The following is a 27,590-nucleotide window of genomic DNA, read 5'->3' as shown; positions in this document are numbered from 1 at the left end:
AGCACACTGGACCACCTTGAGGACACACTCACCTGATCTTTGGGCCGCATCATCTACCCTCTGCCAGAGGTGAGTCTGGGACCAGTTGATGCTGAATTCCCCCCCAATATCCTTCCCCAGAAACTCCCTGGGTAGTTCCCATCTCCATCTCCCCCCAATAAACTTGCCCTGAGGGGTACAGTCCTGGTACTCTGGTCCATACACCTCACAAAGCCTGCCTTCTTCTCACGCTTGGTCCTGCTGGGCCCACTTCTCAGGATGAACATTGGGCCACAGTGTAGGTCCAACACCCCCACCACATACTTGAAACTTCCTCGGTGGGCTCTGAGCATACTGAACCCACCTATCCACGTGGAACCACCTTGATGCCACACTCACTTGATCTTTGGACCCCATCACCAGACCTCTGCCAGAAAGACCTCCAAGAGAAGTCTGATCATCCAGAGTTACAGACATGGAAGCCCTGACCCACCTACATCCACCTTGAAAGCAGGGTACAGAAAGAGACTCCACGTGCACCCACTGGAAGAAGCGATGGGAAGATGGCAATACAAGTAAACACCCAACAATAGAAAGACCAATATGACACCACAAGAATCTAGGGACTATTCACCAACTAGACCTGAACACACCAAAGCATATGAAGTGTAAGGAAAGCCAAGAAAAAAAAACAATCAAACAGAAGAAGGAAAAAATTCAAACAGTTCAAGACCTGAAAACTAACTCTTCTTTGAAAGTCTGGTAGAATTCCTTGCTAAAAACCATCTGGGCCTGGGCTTTTTTTGTTTGGGGTTAGGAGACATTTAATGACTCCTTCTTTACATTAGAGGTTACAGGCCTGTTTAAATTGCTTATTTTGTTTGTTTAAACTTTATAAATCAATACTTATCAAGAAAATTATATCTTTTACAAATTCCAATTTGGTGAAGAGTAGGTTTTTAAAGTATGTCCTTATGATTCTTTGGATTTCCTTGGTGTCTCTTCTTTTGTTTCCTTGGTGTTCGCCTTTTGTTTCTGACTTTATTAATTTGGATATTATCTCTCTGTAAGGATATGACTTTTTCTATTTTGTAGAATTTGTCAAAGAACAGTCTTTGACTCACTGACTCTTTGTATTCTCTTTCTGTTCTATTGATTCAGGCCTCAGTTGATATTTTCTGCTGTCTACTCCTTTTCAGTGTGATTTCTTCTTTTTTGTTCTAGAACCTTCAGGGGCTGTTAAATTGCAAGTATAATATAACTTCCATTTTTTATGTATGACCTTAATGTTATAAACTTTTTTCTTAGAATTTTTTTCATTCTGTCCTATAAATTTGTGTATGATGTGTATTCATATTGATTGAATTCTAGAAAGTGTTCAATTTTTCTTCATTTCTATCTTGACTAGGTTTTTATTCATTAGAGAGCTGTTCAGTTTTCATTAGTTTGTAAGCCTTCTATTGTTTCTGTCATGATTGATATCCAGCTTTAATTTCTGAACTGAAAGAATGTAAGGAACATTTCAATTTTCTTGTATCTGTTGAGAGTTGCTTTGAGTCTGAGTATGTGGTCAATTTAGGAGAAAGTTCTGCATGGTACAGAGAAGATATACTATTTTGTTTTTAGGTCAAATATTCTATAATTACCAGTTATGGACATTTGGCTTATAACATCTGTTAGCTATAGAATTTCTTTGTTTAATTCTCATGTAGATGACTTGTGTATCAGAGAGAATGAGGTAGTGAAGTCTCCCACTCTCAGTGTGTAAGGGTAAATTTATGAGATAAGCTGTAGTAGTGTCTTGAACACATGATGGTGCCCAGTGTTTGAGGAATAGATGTTAAGAATTAAAATGTCATATTGGTGGATTTTTGTTTTGATGAGTGTCTAGTGTCTTTACTTTTCTCTTCTGATTAGTTTTGGTTGGAAGTGCACTTTTTTAGATATTAAAATGTCTAAACAAACATGTTTATTATGTCCACTTGCTTGAGATATCTTTTTCCAACCCTTTGCTCTGAGGTAATGACTAACCTTGATGTTGTTGTGTGTTTCTTGGATGAAGAAAAAGGATGGGTCCGGTTTTTTGGTCCATTCTATTACTCTTGCTTTTTATTGGGGGACTGAGACTATGATATTGCTAAATATCAATGACAAGTGATTGTTGCTTCCTGTTATTTTGCTGGTGTGTGTTTGGTTGTGTGTTTGACACCCTTTTTTTTTTTTTTGCTGCTCTAGGATTACATATTCCCTGTGTTTTCATGGTTGCAATTAACCTTCTTAGGTCAGAATTTTTTCTTCTAACAACTTCTGTAACGTCGCGTCTACCTTGGCCAGCAAGGAAACGTGACCATGACTCTTCTTCAAGCAGTTTATTCAGGAAACTTGTACATCAGCTTCCGCCTCCCCCAGCCCCAGCAAGCCCTTAAATGTGCGCTCACTGCCCAATCAGCTCATGCCACCTGGTGATCCCAGATAGGCCACAGAAGGAGGAAGTGTACCAGATCCATCAAACATTTTCGCACTTCCAAATAAGGCTTGTTTACAGCTAAGCTTGGACTACCTGGCATCCAGCCAGGTGCCATCTTGGGGCTATGGCTTCCCACACTGTAAGTCTGGATTTGTAGATAGATTTTTGCCTAAATTTGGTTTTATTATTAAATGTTTATATTTTTCCATGTATTGTGATTGAAATTTTTGTGGCATAGAGTAGTTTGTTTTGACTTTTGTGCTCTGAGTTTGTAGAACATCTAATCACACCCTTCTGGCCTTTGGAGTTGCCATTAAGAAGTCATGTGTTATTTTAATAGGTCTGCCTTTATACATTACTTATTCTTTCTCCCTTGAGGATTTTAATATTCTTTCTTTGGTCCGTACATTCAGTACTTTTATTATCATGTGCCATGGGGAACTTTCTTTGCTGGTCCAGTCTGCTTGGTATTCTTTATGCTTCTTGTGCCTTAACAAGAATCTTTTTGACAATTAAAGAAATTACCTTGTGTGGTTTTGTTGAATATTGAATATATTTTCTGTGTCCTTACCTGGGTGTTTTCTCTTTGCTCTATTCCTATTATTCTTAGATTTGATCTTTTCATAATATCTCAGATTTCCTGAATAGATTTAGCCTTTTTTTGACTGATGTATCAATTTCTTCTATTATATCTTCAATGCCCAAGATTCTTCTATCTTTTTTATTCTATTCCTGAAGCTTGCCTCTGTAGTTTCTATTTGCATTCCCAAGATTTCATTGGCAGAATTATCTGTTGATTTTTTTTTTTTTTTTTTTGTCAATCAGGCCCCCATCTTGCACTGTTTGTATTTTCCTGGGTTTCTTTAAAAGGTTTATTGTGTTTCTCCTTAAGGGCCCTTCTCATCTTCTTAAAGTTGTTTTAAGGTCTTTTTTTTTTTTCTTGGAATTCAGCTATATTAATACTCAGGTCCTGTTCTGGTAGGGTTGTTGGAATATATTGGAGACATCTTGTCTTAAATATTATTGGTTATATTTTTACACTGTCATTTCAGAATCTGGGATTAGGATGATTATAGGTCTGGGTGATGACATCTACTTTTGTCTTATTAGAGAATGTTTTGTTTCTTGGATTCTTCTTCTTCACTGGACTTTTGGAGAGTGTGGAAGCCTTGTGCTGCCTGGCAGCAAATTTTCAGGGGACCTGTATTCCTGGATTACAGAGATATGTTCCCCGGGTATTCCTGTTGGTTTTGTAAACTGAGATAATGGGATAGTTTGTGCAAAGGAAGTTTAGAGGAGAATATCTTCCAGATCCATTGGGGATGAGGTCAGAAAGATAGGAGACCACAGCAGGTTTTCTGCTATAGAACTGGGGGTGGTAGTGGGGACATTTGATCAGGGGATCAGAAGAAGAGGTGTGGATCCTCTTTCAACCTACCTGTTGTTCTTAAAGGAATGATCCTTGGGTTTGCAGCTTTTTCTCCTGTGGTGGGGGCTGACAGAAAGTAATGAGTTCAGGGAGTTTGAATTAGATCATCTCGGGGATCTGCTAGAGAAGGAAACAGGTAGACAGGAAAGGCTGCCACAGATATTCTCCTGTATATCTGGAGACAAAACTGAACTGAGGGATTGGATTTGGGTGAGCAAGGCATTATGTTTATTCATACACACACACACACACACACACACACACAATTAGCTGCATCTTAGCTGCATCTTCCATACAGAATTTATTTAGATAATCCAAAATTGATCAAATAATTAATTATTCCCAGTAGATTACATTAAATTAATCTCCTTTTCCAAGGGTTTCAGGAATATAACTGTTTCTTGGTCAATTCTTCAATACACTAGAGAAGAACATTGGCACATTTTATTGAGCATGCTTCACCATCACCTGGGGACATGTTTAGAGACAGACACAGTTGTGTTCAACCTAATTTCATCAGGACCAGGCCAGTTTGGGTATTTCTGTACTGATAGATCTCCAGCAATAGCTGTGAGATGAGGTTATTTCTCTTCGAGAATACTGTATAATCTTGTGTCCCAGGTATTAATGGACTTTCCTACCAGCCTGGTCCCAGAGCCACTTTAGTCCCAAAATAACACACAGAGACTCTATTAGTTATAAAGGTGTTGGCCTGTTACTAGGGTTTCTTATTGGCTAGCTCTGTCCTAAACATTAACCCATAATCACTAATACATGTATGTCTACATGGTCTTATCTTACACAGAATGCCAGACTCTCATCCTCTCTTCCTAAGATCACATAGCAATTCCACTGTTTCCTATAATCCTCCATCCCTCCTAGTCCCACCTATCTCATTTTCCTATAGGCCAACAGTGCTTATTTACACGCTGACATCTCCCATCACGCAGAAACATTCCTTTATCTCCACTCATCAAAAGAAAACAACAGTGATGCTTAAATGCTGGTTCCCATATATTGTTTTTGATAGACTTATCAGGCTTACAGAGCCCATTTGGAGCTAAGTAAACTCTGCTTTTGAAAGTTTATTCTGTGATGAATATATAAGTTAACAACTACTGTTCTGTCATCTTGAGAGTTATACTTCATTTTCACAGCTGCTATCATTTAGAATGATTCTTGCTATTATCCCAGGTCATGACCTATGATTTTATTGTGCCTGACACCTGTCCTTCTTGTTTCTCTCCACCTGTGCTGATCACTTTCAGAGGGAGGTGTATGTTGAGGTAATAACCAACCAGACAAGACAAACATGAGTACTTTCAGGGGTTAATGTCATTTGTTGAGACACACAGGAAAAGATTGATTCTCTCACGGCACCACACACTTTCTAGGTTCACAGATGCTATTGTATTTTCTTTATTCCAAGAAAAGGAGTTTCCTTATGCCATTAAATTCTCACAATTTTTCAACCACATACAAACTTTTTTGCCATCTTGTAATTAAGCCTATTTGTTTATATCATTTTCTACAATTATTTTAAAGATAACACAGACCTCACAATAAAATTTAAAAAAATTTAATATTTATGATTTTTCATGGGTCAGGAATTCAGACAGATCTTGATGGTATCTTCAACTTAGAGTCTCACAAAGGCACAATCACCGTGTCAAGCCAAGAATCATACTCAGTATGTAAGACTTGTCCCTAAATCTCTACTATGCATACCACTTTCACAATATAGCCTTCATCAAGGCAGACAGGAAAATCTTTGTGATTTCTAAGTCACCATTTAAAGGGCTCTCTTGATTAGGTCAGACTCACACAGGAAATATCATTTTTGATTAACTTAAAGGCAAGTGATTAGGAGTTTTGATTACAGCTGTAAAAATCTCTTCACCTTTACCTTATAATGAAATGTAATCACAGACATGGATGGGGAGCCCCACTTCTCTGAGCCATCTGTTATTCTGGAAGCTTGGGGGCAGCTTAGATCCCTTCCTACTAGCATCAATTAATAATGGTTTATTATGGAATATCTTATTATTACCCACTTGTTATTAACATATATTCATATGTCAAATGAATAGCAAGATCATGAAAGAGGAATATGTTATGTGTTTTCATCACTGAGTTTTAGTCCCTTCTCCATGCTTACTGGCAATATATATAGAATGATTATCAAATGTGTATCTGGAGCACTCTGTGCATGCATGTGTTATAACACTGATTTGAGCAATTCTTTGTCGTTTCTCTTAAGAATCTCTGACACGATCTACATGACCCCAACTGGATGGCATTCCCCTACATATTGTATTGTGGTGGGGGGTTGGGAGGGGAGGGTGTTTAGAGTGCATGGGAGAGGGTAGAGAGGGCAAAGGGGAGGGAAGGAGGGAGGGAGGGCTTGGGGGGGGGGGGGAGGGAGGGAGAGGGAACTGGGATCGACATGTAAAATAATAATAAAAAAAAAAAAAAAAAAACGCTTTGACTCCAAAATTTAAGTTGAAGAACAAGTTCTGGGGAAAAGTATTTCTATTTTTGTTTCCACAGAAAATGAAAAGATGTGGATTCCTTCCAGACTAATGTGGTTTGATCACACCAGCCGCCTGAAACAGGTCAAGCTGATCCTACATTCCAAACAGCTGGACAAAACAGCCCTACAGACTACAGCTAGGATATCTGAATCTTCTTCGAATCCCCCAAGACAGCGCCCCTTACCAGCAGGAGTAGTTTGGAAAGACGACGCCCAAATTCCCAAATATTGTGTATAAATGTTTGTTTTCATTTAATTGGACTTTGTTTATTTATTTAAATAAAAAATACTCTATATGCAAAAAAAAAAAAAGAATCTCTGACACAGATCATTCACTTCACATATGTCCACCACACTCATATATTATACCCATATAGTATGTTATTTATTTATGCAGTTATAGAAATAGAAGTATTTGCTCATTTCCTCTTCTGTAGTTAAAATGCTAATGATCCCTCATACTTTGCATGTCGGACTAAGAGAAATCTATTTGGACCTGAATTGATCTTCCTCCGTGAGGACTAGCTTTCAAGGTAGCAGATGGTGTCTGTGCATGTTGCAAAGGGAGAAAAACAACCAATAGTCCTACCCAGATGTGATGACTGTGAACCACAACAATAATTGGTATGGCAACATATCCCAAAAGGTGCAAAATATCTTAGCAATAACCAATATTAAATTGGACTTAAGCCAATTTAATAGGAAAATAATCCGATCTGTCACTATCAACCCAGCCTACTACATGTGGCTAGTGAGGTTATACATCTTACAGGAGAGCCTGCTGCTGTAACTTTACTAAACCAGGATTACCCCTAACTGAATTATAAATAGTTATCTTTATACACACAGGTAGGTATAGCTCTCAGTCTGTACCAATAGAAGCTTCTTTCCACAGTAGACAGAGACAATTACAGAGAGAAACTTCTGCTTGAAATACATAAAATGAACTGTGTGGTGTGTCCAGCCCAATTGATAAGTGCCCAGCCCAATTGATAAATCTACAATACAACCCCCACACAGCAAACGTGACAGTGAATGTCATGTAAGAAGGGGTAGGAATATTTTAAAAGGCAGATAGTTGGGAAGTTGACAGTGACATTGTGCCTCCCAGAAATGACAGGGAAACTACATCCATAAAACCTCAACAATATGGATGCTGTAATAAGACAAGATCAGTGACAACCACCCAATATTCTAACATTGAAGGGGGATATCTCATGGTCCTACCCCATAGATGAAAATTTATAGGCAATTAATAACATCTAAGAGAGGGAGAAATAACTTTCCCAGAAATAGGTCTTCTACATAGTTATCCCATACAAAGTAGTCATTCCTGAAAACCTGTACATACAAGCAACATTACCTAGACTCCATGTCTGTATTTATATATTTATGTACTTATATATTTCTAATGACAGTTATTAAGGAAAGACAGGCTATTAATTTCAAAGGGAGGAAGGCAGAGAAAGAGATGGTGGGAAGAGGGAGGGAGGATCATGTAATTATATTTTAGTTAAATATTCCAAATTAAAAGATAATGCTTCAGTAATATTTATATATGTGTCTTTATAAATATGGGATAAATATATGGAAGAACCATTTTATTCTAGTAGTATTTTTGTATGTTGATAATTATTGAGTTTCTTATTATATGTGATGCCAGTTTTCCAGTTTCTTACTATACTCAAGAATGTTTTAATAGAAAATTTAGCCTCTGAAATCTGATGTCTAAATACAAATACCTCTTTATGTCTGTACCTCATATATCCTTAATTAGGAGAGTGATGAAAATAACTTGACATTTATTACATAACATTATATTCCCTTATTCCTAAATTTCTGTTTGAAATGTTTACTTTTATTTGTCTAATGACATTTCACATTCTCAAGCACACAGACCAAACTGCAAGATTGTGCAGCTCAGTATGTGTATCACAAGGTACTCTATCCTGATAGTGTCAAAGCAGAGGTCATGTGACATGTAATGGTGGATGGGACATTTGTGCTCTTTCCATTTGTCTCCTTCCTTGGTGTCTTCTGCTTTACCTAGGAAGAAGCCTAACTCGTTGCCACGAGTTGGGAAGCTTTAAGAATGATTTTGCTGTGTATTTGACTGGCATAGGCTTAGAAGCTTAGTCTTGGAATTCCAATTGTAATTATTTCTTACCAACTAGTTTTTTGTGCAAATCATTTAAACTAACCAAATCCAAATTGTTTGAAGCATAGCTGATATGAAGTGTGTAGGGCAAATAAATTAAATATTTAAATAAAATAAAACAGTTATAAAGCAAGTATTCTGACACCTGTGTGTAATATGACTGCTTAGGAGGCCTAGGCAAAAAGATCTTAAGTGTGGGACCCAGTTCTCCCTGGGAAGGGGAAATAGAAGAGATTTCATGAATGAACTGGGGTGGGGCAGATGGGGATGGGAACATGAAGAGTCATGTAGAAGTGGAGAGGGAGTTGAGAGTACTGCAAAAGAAAGGCATTCATATAGAAGCCTGATGCAAGGGAAACTCCCAGGAATCTATAAGAATTATCTCAGCCAATACTCCTAGTAAAGGTGATATGTAGTCATCTCCTGTGACCAGGCAAGATTTCCAGTGGAAGGATTCAGAAACCAACCCAGTCACATAACCTTCAACCTACAGTCTGTCCTGCCTGTGGGATATGCTTGGGTAGAGGTGCAGAGAGTTTGGAAATGGTCAATCAATGACTGATTTAGCCTGAGAACCATGTCAGGAGAGTGAGTCCACTTCTGTCATTGCCTGGAGCTTGCGGACCTAGAAGCTTGGTGGCCCAGAGGCCTAGAATACAACCAAACATGAATGGAGGAAAATAAATGAGAGTATAATGATGACTGAAGATACTCCAGGATGCTCATAAATTGACACATAGCCCAATTGTTATTAGAAAGGCAACTGATGGAAACAGATACAGACCCGCAGCCAAACATTAGAGTTCAGAGAATCCTGCTAAAAAGAGGAAGGAATGAATATAGGAACCAAAGGGGTCAAGGACATTAAAAGAAAACCCAGGAAATCAACTAACCTGGGATCAAAGGATTCACAGAAGGCTGAGCAAACAACCAGGGACTCTGCATGGGACTGACCTAGGTCCTCTGAATAAAAGTGACCGTGACCATTTTTTTTTTTATTTTAAATTTGGTTTATTTGTGGGATTTCTAACATTGGGGGCAGGGGCTGTCTCTGACTCCTTTACTGGCTTTTGGGACTCTATTCCTTATACTGGGTTTCCTTACCCAACCTTAATACAAGGGTGGGGGGGGAGGTGCTTAATCTTACTGCAACTTGATATGCTGTATTTTGTTGATATCCATGGGAGGCTTGCACTTTTTTGAATAGAAATGGAGGAGGAGTGGGTTAGGGTGGGTAGAGAGGAGGTTTGGAGAAGGGGCTGAAAGGAGAGGAGGGAGGAGAAACTATGGTTGGGATGTAAAAAATGAATAAAAATAATAAGCTATGCAAGCAGAAACAAAACAAAACAAACCTTAAGTGATATGCCAGCCTGGGTACATGGGTACATGTCGAGAAAATAAAAGAGAAATAATAGATATCTCTTAACTTATTACCAACAATTTAGTGTATGTTGCAAAATCTGTAAAATTTTTATACTCCACAAAATGCAACAAGTGTGGCAGCACAAATAAGTACATTCAAATTTCTGTCTTTGTTTCATGTCCAAAGGCAAAATGCAAGTCATGTTTAGGGATTTTGAAGTATTTAGTGTCATTGAAATGAAATTTTGAATTTTTTTGAATCTACACGTAATATTCAGTAGTCTCACCAAGCAAGATTTAAATCCATTTACTTTGAAGGTTTATAAATGAGCAAATTAAAACTTATAATAGAAAGAACAACTTCTTGTATATGGCAATCTGGCAAATAAAAGTAAGTTTCTAGCTGAAAGACCATGTTCTGAAGAGGTGAGTAGGTGCAGTGGGACAGAGTAGAGAAGTCCATTGCTTGCAAAGCTACAGGGTAAGGACCAAATCACTCTGTCACTAGCCAAGCTGCCGTAGGAGGCCAGCTTAATACCTTCAAACTTTCCTATTCTAAAATAATGTTCTTTCCAGAAAATATTTTATTTACGTGTTCTATTTCTTATAAGCACAGTACAAATTTGTGTAATCTTTCCGTTCCATACAATAATTTGAAAGGCTGTTGTTGCTCCTGCTGGAGTTCAATCTCGCCTCAGCTAATGGCCTGTTGGGCATAGAATTGCCCCCACCTTGACCACTGATTTGGACATGCAGTCCTATGTGCTTGCAGGAGACAAATATAGAAGACTGCTTGACCTTGCCAAGTCAGGGTAAGACAGCCATTCTATTTCCCTACTGTTGTTGTGGTCTGTCAAGTTCTCTTGGCCTTAGCCAAATCTGGGTGTACCAACGTCACTGTGAGAACTAGGGTGACTGTTCAGGTGGCTTGCTGTTTCTGTCCTTGCTGCACCTTTTGGAAGTTGTCCATCCGCATTTCCTGTCTACTCTAGTATTGTTAATTTTCTTCTCAGGTCTTGATGAGGTTGAAGATTAAACTATCACAACTATTATTCTCTCTTCCTAGTTAGATATATTAGGTACTAGACTTACGTTTTCCAGCTTAGGACAACTCTATTGTAAACTCCATTGCCCTCACCCTAGGACTAGATATGTAGGTCATTTTGTTCTCGATTTTCCTTTTCTTAGAGCATACTTGTTATTCACTGTTTTGTATATAGTTTTGTATTAAGCCTAAATCTTTTCTTTAGACTAAAAGGGGAATTGTAGTGAGATAGTCCTTCTGTAGCACTGACCACGCCCATTGGGGGGTGGAGCGATAGTGGAGGTGACCTGAGGAAGGAGGTTGGAGGGGGCCAGGAAGGCGCTCTCTCTTTCTGGCATGACTCGGACAGGAGAGGATCGGGTTGAATTTCCTGGTGTTCATCTGTCTAGGTTGTAAGTTATTTCTCCCTGAATAAACATCTATTCGGCCTATTTGTTTATCCTGATCCTTATTTACCGCAATAGATCTCCGTAGCAATTAAGATTTTACACTGGAAAAATCTATTCCTAGGATCATCAACATCATGGCCAGCCTAGCTGCTTGTCTCTCTGAGTCTCCAGCTCTCACATCTGGGGACACTGTACTCCAGCCAAAGGTTCAGTTCCATCTCAGTCTCTGGAGCCATTCCAAGCATAAACAACAGTAAGAATCATGTCTTAGAATCATGACAGATACTTTTTTTTCTAATGGGCACTACATTAGAGTGTGAAAATGTACAGGGCTTGTTTTGTAGAGTAGAGATGGGGTGCATTGGCCTGGAAAGATTCATCCCCACCTGGCCTTGAACTGGAGAGATAGAGATGTCAATGTCCCACTTGTCATACCAAGAAAGTAAGAGGTTTCCTTTGCCCTTTCTAAAAGTTAGCTCCCAGCCCCGGTAATGACACTGGCACACAGGACACCTTACACTTTATTAAAATACATGCAGGGAGTAGACAGACTTTAGAATTTCCCAGCTTATGTAACCTGGCCATGATTGAACTTCCACATGCTGCTCTAAAAGACAGACCTAAGTATATAAGGGAGATGTCAGGGAGTTCAGGACAATCTGTGTGGAGTTAGGGCCATTGCCATAAAAAGAATAAGTAACTGTGGAGTTACTCAGTTAAAACAAGACAGCTTCATTCTTGTCCATGTTCATGTCAACAATGAGTGCATTAATGGGAGAATGATGCCTTTACATAAGAGAACTCCTGAAGACCAACAACAGGGACAGAGTCTGATGAAGTTGGTTGGGCTGGAAAATCAACCAACAAGTGATGCGTGTGAAGAGCCTTGGCATAGGTCAAATAGTCCCCTCTCTGCTCTGTATTGTGTGTGACACCCTTATCTCTACACAACACTTTTACTTGAGTTACTCAGTTGATTTCATTTGGTGTCCTGTGCTGTTTTAAAGAGGTTATCATAGATGTCAGATTATGTTAGAAGCATAAGCCAATTAGGTGCATATGCATATGCTAAGCAAGTCCCCTTGTGAATCTAATCCTCAAATATCTAACATATAAAATACAAATGCTCATATTATTTTCATTGATATTAAACAACATTGTAATCCTTGCACAGGGTAAGATAAAATACAGAATAACACCACTAATATTATTTGTTCCACCACAGGGGTGTTTTGTTTGATCTGAAATGTTCTATTGAACCCTTTTACTATTTACGGTTTAATCTGATACCTGTATCCCATCCTCTAGGCCCCTGCTTGCCAGAGCAGGTTTTTCTTGTAGTACTACACAGGAGAAGTTGAAACCTGTCCTCACCACATGTTTCAACCTTGGCTTACAAGAACCTGTTATTATTCACCACTCCCAGGCTGGCTCACACAGAAACTCAAGGTTCTGTCAGTGATTTTACACAGTATCTATGGTAGTGAACTTAGGACAGAGTACAGTGATGAGTCCATCCATAATCTCAGGAAGCTCCTCAGGGGTGCTCTGTGTGAACTATCATTCTGTCTAGCCACTTTCTTCCATAATGCCAGACTGGACGTTGATAAGTGTCCTAAGCTTCTAAGCTTACCACTGACAAATAGTTCAATATAAACTAATCATTTTTGTTATTAAAACCAATACCTCCATTATCTTGTGATCTAGGTTTTATGTTTAATTAGAACTCAGGATAACTCATGTGGTAAAGCTGAATTTACTTCATAGGCCAATTATCCCCAAACTTCAAAGATCTCAGCTAAAAATGCAATATTCTACAAATATAAATATACATATATGCATACATGACTGGGAAAAACCATCTTTAGTGGTATTTGACTGTGTTTTTCCCAGAGAGTTTTTAATTCAGTGCCACTATTACTGCTATTGTGATCATGCAGTATTTGTGTTGTGCAATTTTCATCAAAAAATCATATATAAATTAACTGAAGTTTGCATTTTTGTGTGGTACAGACCTGGGCTTTGTTGCCTTAGATAGCAACATTTTGTTGTTGTTTTTATGACACGTGTTCCCCACAAACAGCTGTCCACAGACTTGAAAGTGATAGTTTCAGGGACAAGTGGTGGGTCATATTTACAGGAGTTAGACACAACTTGACTTTAAGGAAGGAGGAACTGACTGTGAGCCATCCTGACATTACCTAAGCTATCTCAGGAGAATATGAGAATGAGCTCTAGCAGCTTGGCAATTGGAATTTCAGTAAGGGTTTTGGGCTAAACTTTTAGTCAACAGGTGAGATACTTTAAGGGAGTTTAGAAACAGAATAGCAGTGGCTAAAAATATAAAAATAATTGTGGAATAGTGAGAAATAGGGAGAAGCATATGATTGTGCTCATTTTAAAAGATATGGCCATACGTTTCTCCTAGCATTCAGAAAGTAGTCACTAGAATGACATGACACACAATGTTAGTCAGCTTAATCTTACGAAGGTCTAATGCAGGCAACTATAGCTCTAAGAACTGTGGTGATATCTTGCAAGTACACATGCAAATAAAGCCTGTCTGAGGGTCAGAGAATGGAGTTTGTTCCTAGCTAACTATAGAGGTCTGGAGGTCTGAATTGACAGAAAGTGAGGTAGCTTGGCAGAAATAGGATATAAGCAGGGAGAAACAGGAAATTGCTCTCTTGTCTGCTGAGATGCTAAGGAGGTAAGGTGTGCTGTAGCTTGTTCCTTCTCTCTGATTTCTCAGCACCCCTCACCCCTCAAAAATCCCATGTAACTCAGTTGTTAGGGCATAAGACTCTTAATCTCAGGGTCCTGTGAGTGCCAAAATGTAAATAGAGTTCTTAATTGGTGTAGATAATAAAAGCTGTAGTCAGTTATAGAGGGAAATGCTGAGAGACCAGAGAGAAGGAACAAGCCACAGTACACCTTACTTCCTTAGCATTTCAACAGACAAGAGAGCTATTTCCTGTTATCCCCTATTTATATTCTGCTTCTGCCCAGCTACCTCACTTTTTGTGTCTCTCCAGACCTCCAGACCTCTATGGTTAGCTAGTGGTTAGCTCCATTCTCTGACCTTCAGACAGGCTTTATTTGTACAAGCAAGATATCACCAGAGAGTACATCAGCTTTGTAATCTCTAAGACACTGTTTTGCACCTGTGGTCTCAGCCTTTGACTCCTATAACTTTTCTGTTTTCTTTTCTAAGACGTTTCCTAAGCCTTGTGGAAAGGAGGTGATAACGCTGTCTTGTTTTAACTGAGTAACTCCACCGTTGCTTATTCTCTGCACTCTGATTAGTTGTGAATCTTTGTGTTTATAGCCCCATTGCATAAGTTTCTTTGTTGAGGAACAGGCTGCACTAATCTCTGTAAATAAGTATGGATATTTAGAAGGCAATTCATGCTATGTCCATTTAGCAAAATGGAAGTAGTAGGTTATAATCTAAGGCCTATGACATAATCTGCCACAGATTTTTGGTCAGATTTAGAGTACCAGGTATCAGTTTCATCTTGTGGAATGTTCCTTAAATCCAATCAGAAAAATATAAGTAACCGTTACAACATCTATGCCATTACTGTACCAATAGGAACATTTTACCAGGCCAGTATTTACTATAGCTCTCAGGGAACAAAAATGAATGTGATTGCTGTTGGTTTTTCTTTTCCTGCAGCCTCCATAGGGTCTTTTGTCACTATTAAAACTAGCCAGAAAGGAGGAAGCTTCAATTCCAGTACCAGCTTGTTTTGTGAAAACCATACTGTAAGATATTTTCAGGAATAGGCTTTTACCATTAAGTTTGGTGGGTCTCTAAGAGCTATGAAAATAGCCTATATATTTTTGAGGTAGGGGGCCTTGGAACTCTGACCAACAACATTAAGGGGAATGTCCCATACTTAGCACCTGCTTTTTGTTGTTTCATGAGTTAACAAAAACAGTAATTTCTTATTCACATCCACTTGGGACTGCAAGTTAATTTCAATTCCATGAGATTCATTTCATCGTGACTTGCTTGATATGGTTGGGCTTGACTACACTTGGCTGATTTTGTATCTCTATTTCTCATCACCTGAGGCCAGAAGATGACTCTTTTCTGCGATACATTATAATGAACCAGAATAATTCTTTAAAGGCAAGTGCATGACATGAAAATTCTTCTTGAATGTATTTGAATCCATAAGCTTGTTTGATGTTTCATGGGTAAGGAAGTTAGTTACATGACTGTTGGGAGCATAAATGTTCTTTACCCACAGATCTCTAGGGAAATCAACAATGACAATACCTCATGGATATCTCCTCAAAGGAGGAAATTCCTGTCTTCTTCCAAGAAGGCTGGAGATGGATACTGTTAACAATTTGGTGATTTTTGCTATCTGTAGAGCCATACATCACTGCTCCTGCTACCTACCCACAAGAATATTTAGCCCGGACTCCTTTTTCCTAGACTGTTATCTTTAGTTCCCAGTCAGTAGAATTCATCCTTAAGGGAGGGGAGATGTTACATGTATGTTATAGCCTGTCAACCTCTGTGCTGTCTCAGTCAGATACCACACTAGATTCTTGGCCTTTTAGCTATCAAGCCTACCTTCAAGGTCACATGTACTTTGCAAAGGAGTTTCTATGTAGTCAAACATTATGCTTTATTGTACACATGGAATTGGAATGATTGTTGTCTAGAAATTTTTCTCAATTTTTATTGTGTTTAAATATGCTGTCAATAAACTGTTTGGTAGAAAACACACTAGAAAATTGATTGAGCCTAAGTCAGGTTAAACCAAGTTTTCATTCTCACTTCTTCATGGTTCCTTTCCCTGCCTGGCATGCCACCTGAAGGGGTCCTTTCACATGACCATATATAAACTCAATTAGACTGAAAAAAGTAGCTTATATATTAATTTTCTATGGCCACTGTAATGAATTGCACAGTCAGATGATTTAATATATGAGAGATCTATCTTTCTATAGTTCTAGAATCCAGAAATCTAAGATCAATATTCCTGAGTTTGAACAAAGTTACTGATCAGGCACCACTTTCTTTCAGGGAAATGGGGGGATTTGTTCTTTGTTTCTTTCAGCTTCCAGAGGATGCCAACAGTCCCTGACTTGTGATCACATAACTTAAGTGTCTACATTTCTAGGCACATTGTCTTCTTCAAAGTTGTGTGTTCAATCTACCTCTAGATTCCTATATTCCTGTGATAAGATTACAAGGCATTTTGAGCTTAGCCAGAATTATGTATGATGTTCTTCTATAATCAGGGTACCTAATTTCATTATCTATTCAAAGACTATAGTCTTCCAATAGCACAATGTTAGAGATTCTGAGGAATAGAAACTGGTAGCTTTGACCAGTATTATTCAATAAAGTTTATCCACAGGGAAGAATGACAAGACATGTGGAAATGATAGACATTAAACAAAACAGTTTAAAAACTTACTATGTATGTCATGTGTAAGGAAAAAAAATCTTTGGTTTTTGAGATGAGTTAACACTAGTGCAATCAGTTGTTTCATAATGTGCCTCTTGCTTTCCCTTGGCACATTCTGACACAGTGTGATTGACTTAAGAATACTATGGTCAGAGGCATGGAACAGTTGTTCCCCACCATATGATTTTAAGATCTTTATTTACAGGGGAGTTGTGATTTGTTTCCTAACTTTCACAGTTACCAGTATTCAAATTTTTAAAATCATGTGTGATTAATTTCTAAGTTGTGCCAAGGGTAAGAGAAGAGCCTGCTCAATAAGATCTGGAAGAGTGACTTGAAGTTTTAGAGATTGAGTCACCCACTACTCCAAAGACTTTTAAATTGGAATTGGGGGTAAGGGCATAACCAGGATAGTACAGACCCAGACCCCTGACAATGAGTGTCAGTTAGGAGGCCTGGGCAATCTATGGGATCTCTGGTAGTGGATCAGTATTTATCCCTAGTATACAAATGGACTTTGGGAGCCCATTCCACAGAGAGGGATACTCTATCAGCATAGACACATGAGGGGGGTGGCGCTAAGCCCTGCTTCAAATTATGTGACAGACTTTGAAGACTCCCCATAAAAGGCCTCACCCTCCCTTGGGGGCAGAAAGGGAAGGGAGAAAGAGAGAAGGGGAAGGAGAGGGAACTGGGATTGATAGGTAAAATAAACTTGTTTCTAATTTGAAAACAAAAACAAAACAAAACAAAACAAAACAAAAAAACAATGTCCATTGTTTATTGAATGCTTTTCTTTACACAGATAGAAGTCTATTCTTCTCTGAGGTTATCAATACCCTTCAAGGTTGTGAAGGTCAATCTTACTTTTAACAAATGAGCAAGGAGGTAAACACACCTCCTCAATATCATGTTGGAAAATACATAGTGCAGAGATTCCTAGTTTTCTGGAGTTATCAAGGAACTGTGTGTGTGTGGGGTGGGGGCAAGGAGAATAAAAAGGGGAAGATGGGCAGATGTATGTAGCCCAGGATCCTTCCCAGAGGGGATGCTTTCAAAATACAGGGCTTAGCAACTGAAGACAGGAAGTCTGTTCAAAGCAGAAGGTGAAGTTTAACTAAGGATTAAATTAAAATATTTTCAATTAAAAGTAAACCTAGCCCTGTTGGGAGTAGTTCCAGGTGTTAGAATGGGTTTCTGACAATGCAATGTCTTGATTGGCATATGCTGTTAAATAATTTTGCTTAATGTTCCACCAACTCTGGTGTTTTCTCCACAGAAAACAGTCAAAAGATTAATGTTGTTAACATAATACATACCAACATTTTTTGTATAGACTCTTGCTACAAAGATGGATTACAGTATTGCTGTAGTTATATTTCCACCTCAGTGCTTAATTCCTATGAGGCTGGAGAAGGATGTTGCTACTTGGCAGTCAGCTCCACATTGCTTATAAATCTGCATATCCCGTCTTTGTCTCTACATGAACTCAACAGAAAAATATGTATATATATAACAAGTTCCATTTCACCTCCAGGCCCTCATAACATAAAAATAAAATTTGCTATACAGAACACTTGTGGAGCATTCCCAGCATAGGTGAAGCAGAATGCTCCAAATTCAAGGGGAAGACTGGTTAGGCCAGTACTTTTGGGCATATTTCGAAAACTAACATTTTTGCTAACCAATAAATTCCTCAAAGACAGGCACAGGAACTATGGTTATATTTATCTCTTTCTTACAATGATATGAAAGAACAACAAAGGAAAACATACATTTTGTACTGAAATTATATAGTTATACATTAATTTTAACTCTAAGTATAATACTTACATTTATACATAACTTTTAGAGACAAACTGTAAAGATTAACTTTCCAAATGTTTTTGTTTTTGCTTAAGAGTTCTAATGTTAATTTTAAAATTTGTGTTTAATTGTGCCATTTTAGTGATAATGTTATTTTGCCAACAATTTTTGACGAATCAAATTTAAACCTATATTAAATTGCAAATGAAATTCAAAACCATGGCTTTGGAATGTGTTCCCATGCTAACAGGTACCAATACAAGGCAGCCTGTTATCCCTCGTTCCACTGCAGTGCAGAGTTGTCTGGAAACAGAGGCCACTAGAGTTTGGCTGGATTCTGAGAGTGAGAGTCTGCATGAGCAAAGGGATGAGTTGATGTTTCAGACCAAACCTCCCAACTAAATTTTGCCTGGATGACTCAGATATTTATTAGATGATTCTATCTTAAATTTTGTGTTACACATCTGTTCATGGATAGTAAAGTCTTAGAAGATAAGTTTTTCAGAAACTATAGAGTCATTATTTTTAAAATAGTTTGTGTAATAGTAGATCTTTCTCATTATTCACTGAGGTTTTAGAAATTAAGTAAAGAGAACAATCTGCTGCGAAGATGAATGTTGTATCCATCCATATGAAGGAGAGAATTTAAGATTGCCAGAACTGGAATACCAATGAAATGTTGTAAAATGATTACTGATGAATTCAGAAGCCACTCACCATATTCATTTATTGGGAACATGCAAAATCTCACAGGTTTTTACACAAATTCATCATTATACATAGTCTACTTCATGCATAACTACATACATATGTGTAGATCTGTATATCATTATTATGTATAGATGTACATATATTTTTTACTAATGAAATATATCTTAAAATCATTAACTTTTTCAGGGGAGGCAGTCACTTTCCCTTCAGGAGAAATCTCAGAGCAGAGAATGCTGTAAGCAATGAGGTGAGTCATGACACTGGGAACATTTTCAGGCAGTTTGCTCTCATAAGTGGATAAAAACAGCCCTTCACAATATATTTTTTTTTCATAAGCATACATGCAGCAATAGAGAGCTTGAGTGTCTATAGGGACACAACTCAGTTGGAGGTATGGAGTGAGATTTAAGACTACTTATAAGGAGGACATGGTTCATTGGTAGAGAACTTGTCCGGCTGGCTTCAGACCCAGGATTCAATCTGTGTTCCCCACACCAGAAAAACAAAAGTGGACAAAGCCTAAAAACAAGAGCAAAACTAGTTCTTTTTCTGGGACCAAGAGTATTAATTTTCTCCCCCTTTTCCTCTTTCTTTTCTTGCCTCTCCCTTCCTTTACAACTGCAAAACAACTTACAGAATTTGAGAATTCAAGCACCAGGTAGACAGTGAAAAAAAATTTCCAATTAACTGTAGTCATTAGACTCCACTTTTTAAAATGTTTCAAACTTAATTGAGCCTAATATCTGCAAACAAAGTTACCTATCTAGAAATAAAATAGTTCCAATATTTATAACATTGCTAGGTTTTAAACGAGTAGCTTTTGGTTAGTCTATTATTATGCTGGATTCCCTGGCAGCATGAGCATGCAACTAAACAAGGTGAGGTTAACTCCTGATTATTGTGGCCATAATACTTAAAAGAAAATATACAAAAAGTAGTGATATATATGGACTGAAGCCAGAAAACAATAACACTCAGTAGCATCCCAGATACTTCTTAAAATACTCTAAGGCACTTGAGCACCCCTGAGTTCTCTAATTTTCTTTCTTTCCTTTTTTCCTTTTTTTTTTTTTTTCAGTTTTCAAGATGGGGTTTCTCGGTATAGCCCAGGCTTTCCTGGTACTCATTTTGTAGATGGAGCTGGCCTCAAATTCACAGAGATTCACTTGCTTCTGCCTATGGAGTGCTGGGATTAAAGGCTTGTGTCATCACTGCCTGGCCCTAATCCTCTTATGCAAGAACTTGCATAACCAGTAAAGACATTCAGGGCATTGTATCCAGGAATGACATCATTCATTTCCAGTTTTTTTTTTTTTCTATTATTTGTTTGATTTCTGTTTTCTTTTTTCTAGCTTGTAAGAAACTTAAGAGCAAGGCCTTTATTTTTTTTTCTAAACTTTCACTTCATTTTTATGTACCCACAGGTAAGCCACATAAATTAACGAACTACATATGATTGTCCGATTGTCTAGTAACAGGTATCCATTCTCTTCCATGCTAAGAAGGCTTATGCATGAAATCAGTCTCATTGAAGGTGCAGTTATAGTTTAAGTCTTTGGGAGTTTTCATATTTGAGTTGTTATTTGTACCATGATATTTATGTCATCTACTTTCTGTTTTCTGAGGAATATTGTACAGGTTAAAAGTTGGAACACAGAAGGATTTTATTCTTAAAATGGAAATACACACAAATTAAATTTCTAGAGGTTATAAAATTAATGGCATGAATTATCACTAAAAAGTTAGCACTCAAATCTGTCAAAGAGCCATTGTGTGGCTGAAATGTCAACTCAGACTTCATTATGGTCACAGAATGTGAGAGGTCAAGCTGATCATATCCTTTATTGCTGGCATTAGTCAGCCAAGCAGATGGTGAATAAATTTTATGAAACTGTGATGACTCATGTATAAGAATATTCCTTAAAATTTGTGAGAGTTTCAACATGTTGAATAAAATATTTAAAGATAGAGTGAAGAGTCAGATGGTAACCTGATGTGTAATGCAGAGTTTGTAAAGAGAAAAATTTGAATACACTCAAGTTGAAGCTGTTTAATTCTGAGTTTATTGATTCCACTTGGACACAGAAAATGTGAAGACAGGAGCACACTAGACCCGCCTATCTATGTGGGACCACCCTGATTCCCTGTCTGCCTGATCTCTGACCCACACCACCACTGGTCCTCTGCTGGAGCTCCAGGCCCCTGCCAAAGATCCGCCTATTCCTGCAGGACTGTACTGAGTCCTTGCCTGCCAGATATTTGGCCCCCATCAACTGGCCTCTGCTGGAGGTGAGTCTGGGACCCGTTCTGGTTGAATTCCCCCAAAACCCTTCTCTGGGGACTCCCTGAATTGGCCCTGAATCTTGCACCCCCCCTATGTCCTGTCCCCAGGGAAGCACTCTTGGTGCTATGATATACTTCCCCTGTCCCCTGTATGAAGAGCCTGCCCTCCACCAACCCTGTGCCCTACCTAACCCACTGCTCCATTGCCATGGTTGAGCACTGGAACAGAGGGTGGATCCAGCAATCCTGCCATCTCCGAGGAACTTCCTGGAGCTGTTCTGAGCACACTAGACCTGCCTATCCACCCGGGACCACCCTGAGTCCAGGTCTGCCTGATTTTTGACACCCATCATTGGGCCTCTGCCAGAGAGAACTTCCTAGATCTGCTCATAGCACACTAGACCCACCTACCAACGCTGGACCACACTACTTCACTCCCTGCCTGATCTTTGACCCCTATCCCTGGGTGCCTGCCTGAGGAGAGAACTCCTTGAGAGCTTGGACCACCCAGAACTACAGACATGGAACTTCTGACCCACCTAAACACACTTGGAGAGGAGCAGAGAGAGAGAGAGAGAGAGAGAGAGAGAGAGAGAGAGAGAGAGAGAGAGAGAGAGAGACCACCCGCACACACTGGAAGAAGCGATGGGAAAACAGCAATAAAAGAAAACACCTAACAATAGAAAGACAAGCATGATACCACCAGACTCTAGAGGCTCTACACCAACTAGACCTGAACACCCCAAAGCAAAAGAAACAGAAGAGAAAGACTTAAAAATTATTACGATGTGAGGAAATCCCTTAAAGAAATGGGGGGGGGGGAGAAAGACAAACAAAAAATTGAAAGAAATAGAGAGAAAAACCATGCAAAAAATGCAAGAAATGAACAAATCTCTTAAAGAGAGTAAAGAAAGCCAAGCCAAGTAAAAATAACCAAATAGGTGAAAAAAAACAGTTCAAGACTTGAAAACTGAAATAGAGAAAATAAAGACAACACAAACTGAAGGAATGCTGGAAGTAGAAAAACTGAGCAAATGATCGGGAACTACAGATGCAAGCATAACCAACAGAAAACAGGAGATGGAAAAGAGAATCTCAGGCACTGAAGATAAACTAGAGGAAATAGATTCATCGACCAAAAGAAAATCTTAAGTCCAAGAAATCCTTAACACAAAACATCCAGGAAATGTGGGACACTGTGAAAAGGCCAAACCTAAGAATAATAGGCAAAAAGAAGGCAAAGAAGCCCAGCTCAAAGGTGCAGAAAACATATTCAACAAAGTCATTGTAGAAAACTTTCCCAGTCTGAAGAAGGACATGCCTATGAACATACAAGAAGCATACCAAACACCAAATAGACTGGACCAAAGAAAAAAGACCCCTCCACACATAATAATAAAAACACCTAACAGAATAAAGAAACAATATTAAGAGCAAGAAAGGTAAAGGCCAGGTAACATAAAAAGGCAGACCTATCTAAATTACACCTGACTTCTCCATGGAAACTCTCAAGGCCAGAAGGTCCTGAATAGATGTTCTACAAGTACTAAGACTCCATGGATGCCAGCCCAAGTTACTATACTCAGCAAAACTCTAAATCACTATAGACAGAGAAAACAAGAAATTTAACGGCAAAGCCAGATTTTCACAATATGTATCTACAATTCCAGCCCTACAGAAAGTTTTGGAAGGAAAACTCCAACCCAGAAAGTTAACTACACTCACAAATACATAGGCAACAGATAATCCCACTTCACCAGAATCCAAGTGTAAAGCAGGACAAATATATTCACAATACCACTAACAACAAATCTAAAACAAACAAGCATTAACAATCAATAGTCCTTACTCTCCCTCAACATTAAAGGTCTTAACTTGCCTATAAAAATAAACAGGCTAACAGAATGGATATGAAGACAGAATCCATCCTTCTGCTGCATAAGAAACACATCAAAGACATACATTACCTCAGGGTAAAGGGTTGGGAAAAGGTCTTCCAATCAAATGGACCCAAGAAGCAAGCAGGTGTCCCATCGTAATATCTAACAAATTAGACTTCAAACCTAAATCAATCGAAAGAGATGAAGATCATTTTGTATTCCTCACAGGAGAAATCCATCAGCATAAGGTCTCAATCATTTATGACCCAAATACAAAGGCACACACATTTGTAAAAGAAACACTAAAATAACACTCAAAACTCACATAAAACCTCACACACTTATAGTGGGAGACTTCAACACCCCATTCTCACTGCTAGACAGGGCCACCAGGCATAACTTAAAAAAGAAACAAAAGAACTAATAGAAGTTATGTCTCAATTGGGTTTAACAGAAATCTATATAACATTCCATCCAAACACAAAAGAATATGCCTTCTTCTCTGCTCCACATAAAACCTTCTCAAAAATCGACCACATAGTAGGCAACATAACAAACTTTAACAGATTAAAAAAAAAAATTGGAATAGCTCCCTGTATCTTACCAGGCCACCATGATTTAAAGTTAGAATTCAACAGCACAAATCGAAGAAACCCTACAAACTCATGGAAACTGAACAATGCACAATTGTTCCATACCTGGGTCAAAGAAGAAATAAGGAAAGAAATAAAAGACTTCCTAGAATTCAACAAAAATGAAGACACAGCATACCTGAACTTATGGGGCACATTGAAAGCAATGCTAAGAGGAAAGTTCATTACACCAAGTGCCCATATGAAGAAAATGGAAGAGAGTCACATTACAGAATTAACATCTCAACTGAAAGCCTTAGAACAAAAAGAAGCAAACTCACCCTGGAGGAGTAGACACAAGGAAATAATCAATTTGCGGACTGAAATCAAAAAAGTAAAAGTCAGGAAAACAATATAAAAAAATAAATGCAAGAAAGAGTTGGTTTTTTGAGAAAATTAACAACATAGACAAACTTGTATCCAAACTAACCAAAAAGAAGAGAGAACATGAAAATTAAGAAAATCAGAAATAAAAAGGAGGATATAACAATGGGCACTGAGGAAACCAGACAATTTTCAGGTCATGCTTTTAAACCTGTACTCCACAAAATTTGAAAATTCAAAGGAAATGGACAAATTTCTGGATAAATATCACATACCAAATTTAAATGAAGAACAGATAACTTAAATGGACCTATAATCCCCAATGAAGCAGTCATCAAAAGCCTCCCAACCAAAAAATACCCAGGGTCAGATGGCTTCAGTGCAGAATTCTACCAGAAATTCAAGGAAGAGCTAATACAAATACTCCTCAAATAATTACCACACTTTTTACAAGTACACAATTACCTTGGTAACCAATCCACACAAAAACCCAACTAAGAAAGAAAACTACAGACCAATATCCCTCATGAACATTGATGCAAAAATACTCAATAAAATACTGGCAAACTGAATCCAAGAACACATCAAAGAAATCATCCACCATGACCAAGTAGGGTTCATCCCTGGGTTGCAGGGATTGTCCAATGTACGGAAATCTATCAATGTGATCCACCATGTAAACAAACTGAAAAAATCCATATGTTGAAAAAGCCTGTGGTAAAATTCAACACCCTTTCATGATAAAGGTCTTGGAGAGATCAGGGATAACAGGAACATAGCTAAACACAATAAAAGCAATATACAGTAAACCAACAGCCAACATCAAATTGAATGCATAAAAGCATAAGGTGCAAGGAGCAAGACAAGGCTGCCTTCATTTTCCATATCTCTTCAGTATTGTAGTTGAATTTCTATCTAAAGCAATAAGACAACAAGAGTAGTTCAAGTGGACACAAATGTGAAAGGAAGAAGTCAAACATTCACTATTTGCAGATGATATGATAGTTTACATAAGCGATCTAAAAGTATCTACCACGGAACTCTTACAGCTGATAAATACCTTCAGCAACCTAGCAGGGTACAAGAAAAACTCAAAAAAAAAAAAAAATCATTAACTCTACTTTATTCAGACGCCAAAGGGTCTGAGAAAGAAATCAGAGAAACATCGTCCTTTTCAATAGCCACAAACAAAATAAAGTATCTTGGGGTAATGCTTATCAAACAAGGGAAAGACCTATATAGCAAGAACTTTGTGTTTTAAAAAAAATTAAAGAAGATACCAGAAAATGGAAAGGTTTCCCATGCTCTTAGATAGGTAGGGTAAACATAGTAAGAATGGCAATCTTGCCAAAAGCTATATACAGATTCAATGCAATCCCCATTAAAATCCAAGATCAATTCTCATTGATCTTGAAAGGATAAATGTAACGAGTACAGGTTTTTTCCGCCTGCCTTCTGGTCTTGTCCCATCACCATGCCAGCCCCAAATAACGCACACCAAGACTCTGTATTTGATATAATCTGTTGGCCCATTACTAGTTTCTTATTGGCTAGCTCTGTCTTAATTATTAACCCATTTCTGCTGATCTATGTATTTCTCTTACCGGGGAGCCGGCCGGCATACTGCTTTCTCCAGACTCTCCATCTTGACTCTTTCTTACTACTTCTTGTTTCCTCCTTGTCTCCTAGTCCCGCCTATCTTGCTTTCCTATTGGCCAACAGTGCTTTATTCATTAACCAGTATGAGAAACAAATACAGAATGACATCTCCCATCATCTCCTCTTTTCTGTCTAAATAAAAAGAAGGGTTTTAACCTTAACATAGCAAACCAACAGTTATCAAGTAAGAATCACAGTTAACAATATTTAGTCCATTAACGATTAGGAAGATTTGAATAAAATATTCCATCATCTATTTTATCTTGTGAGTCTAAAGTCCTTTATGTACCTTATCTTTAATCCTAACTAAGGAAAACTATAACCATAACTATTTGTCTTCAACTCCTTCAAAGACCACAGAAGGATAATATATAAACTCTAGAAGTGACAGAGACAACTCACTGCCTGGTCAGTCACCCAAAGTTCTTCTGTAATGTTCCATCTTCAGCCCATAGACAATAGTGTGTCTGGCAGACTCTTCAGCAAAGCAGGAAATTTTAAACTGTCTTCTTGTATTGGCAGTCTGTCAGTCACTTTTCTCTGTGTCCTGCATACTGTCTGGCAGATTCTTCCAAGAAGCAGGAACTCTGTAGCAATGCCTATCTTGAATCAGTAGTCACTTTCCTGTGGGTCCTGCATGTCCAGTTTATATATCACAAAATCAAACAGTCCAGACAAGAGCAGTATCTTGTCCAAATGGCTAGTCTTGCCATATTGGAAGTAAACTTCATAACGCATTTCTTCAATGTCCATCTTCCTTTCTGACGCAGGTGGTGTGGCCAGGAGCAGTTATGTCTCACTGTCAAGAAAAACCTTAAACCATTTTAAATGCCGTATTCTGTAGGTCTTTGAAAGCTTTGAAGAATTCCTATCTATCTCAAATACATCTCTGTGTATCTTCAAAAACCCAACTAACAACTCTGAGCTTTGACTATCATAGGTAATTATCTATAATCTGTATTACATTAAACATTACATTTCTAAATGAGCTATAAAAACAAAGTACCTAAATGTGGAGAGATAAACATATCACAAAATTGACATTAAATTGTATCAATAAATGAAAATCTACTCCAAAACAAAGTAATCATATCAATACCATAATCTCCTTTTTTTACCTTTAAAAATATTGGTTGTGATCATTAACCATTTATAATCAACCCCATTTAAATGAAAACAAACATTTATAAACAGTATTTGGGAATTTGGGCGTTGTTCTTTCCCAACTGCTTCCTGTTGGTAGGGGGCGCTGTCATGGGGATCCTAAGAAGACGTAGATATCCTGGCTGTAGTCTGCAAGGCTGCCTTGTTCAAGCTGTTTTGAATGTTGGATCACCACCAATTTTGTTTCATTGGTTCTGGCTTGATCAAACCACATTAGTCTGGAAGGAATCCATAGCTTTTTATTTTCTGTGGAAACAAAAATAGAAATCCTTTTCCCCAGTAACTTGTCCTTAGGCTTAAATTTTGGAGGCAAAGCATTTTTAAAATATATAAA

The sequence above is a fragment of the Phodopus roborovskii genome, unplaced genomic scaffold (assembly GCF_943737965.1).
Source record: "Phodopus roborovskii unplaced genomic scaffold, PHOROB, whole genome shotgun sequence".
NCBI lineage: Eukaryota > Metazoa > Chordata > Mammalia > Rodentia > Cricetidae > Phodopus > Phodopus roborovskii.
The sequence above is the reverse complement of the archived record's forward strand: the minus strand, read 5'-3'. Positions refer to the sequence as shown.